Raw genomic sequence first — 1,038 nt, 5'->3', positions numbered from 1 at the left:
CCAGAAATGGCAACTTTGAAAGATTTGTTGAATCCAACTAGGACTACTCGTTCTCATGTATCAGGTTAGCTGAGACGGAAGCAACTTATGAACTTAAACCTGGGACCTTACAGCTGCTCCCAATCTTTTTAGGGAAAGAAAATGAAAACCCCTATTTCCATGTTAGGGACTTTGAGGAAATTTGTAGTACCCTCAGGATTAGAAATCTAGATGATGATGCTTTGAAACATAGGTTATTCCCTTTTTCCCTGAATGATAAAGCTAAATCGTGGCTATATAGTTTGGCTTCCAGGTCAATCGAAATGTATGAACAACTTACATCTGCCTTTTTGAACAAGTTTTTCCCTAGGCACAAAACATTGTCTATTAGGACGCAAATCTGCACGTTTTCTCAACAAGAGGGAGAAACTTTGTATAGGTATTTGGAAAGGTTCAATGATTTATTAGCCCAATGTCCTCATCATGGTTTAAAGAAGGTTAGGTTAGTTCAGATCCTTTATGAGGGTTTAGATTATCCCACCACAACCACAGTAGAATCTATGTGTACTGGCGGATTTGAGAACCAAACAGCTGATGACGCGATGACATATTTGCATGAAGTCGCCGAAAAGACCCAACAATGGGAAAGTAGTAGGGGACCCCAGAAAACAATTCTTCTCGGCAGAAGAAACGTTAATAGGGTAGAAGGAGGCTATGAATCAGAGGCCAAAATTGCTGCTATAGCGAAAAGGTTAGAAGCTTTAGAAGTGGGTAACACTAGTGGTAGATTTGAGCCTTTTTGGGAAGGCCAGAATAATGAAGAGCAAGCCAATGCTCTATATAATAACACTAGGTTTGATAATCGTCAGAAGTTTGACCCATATTCAGAAACCTATAATCCTGGTTGGAAAAACCATCCGAACTTTTCATGGTCTAAGGGCCAGAGTCAGGGTCAGTTTAATAATTCTAATGCTCCCCCAGGTTTTGGCTACACTAGAAATACATCAGGCCCAGAAAATAAAACGACTAGCTTAGAGGAATCTATTAAGATGTTAGCAA

At 39.8% G+C, this 1,038-nt stretch overlaps 1 pseudogene; it reads right to left on the bottom strand.

Annotated features, from left to right (window-relative positions):
• Nucleotides 1-369: 369 nt before the first annotated feature.
• On the bottom strand, nt 370-469 carry LOC113292046 (annotated as a pseudogene).
• Between the last annotated feature and the right edge of the window lie 569 nt (nt 470-1,038).

Source organism: Papaver somniferum, chromosome 6 (genome assembly GCF_003573695.1).
Source record: "Papaver somniferum cultivar HN1 chromosome 6, ASM357369v1, whole genome shotgun sequence".
NCBI lineage: Eukaryota > Viridiplantae > Streptophyta > Magnoliopsida > Ranunculales > Papaveraceae > Papaver > Papaver somniferum.
This window is presented reverse-complemented; position numbering and strand designations above follow the sequence as displayed.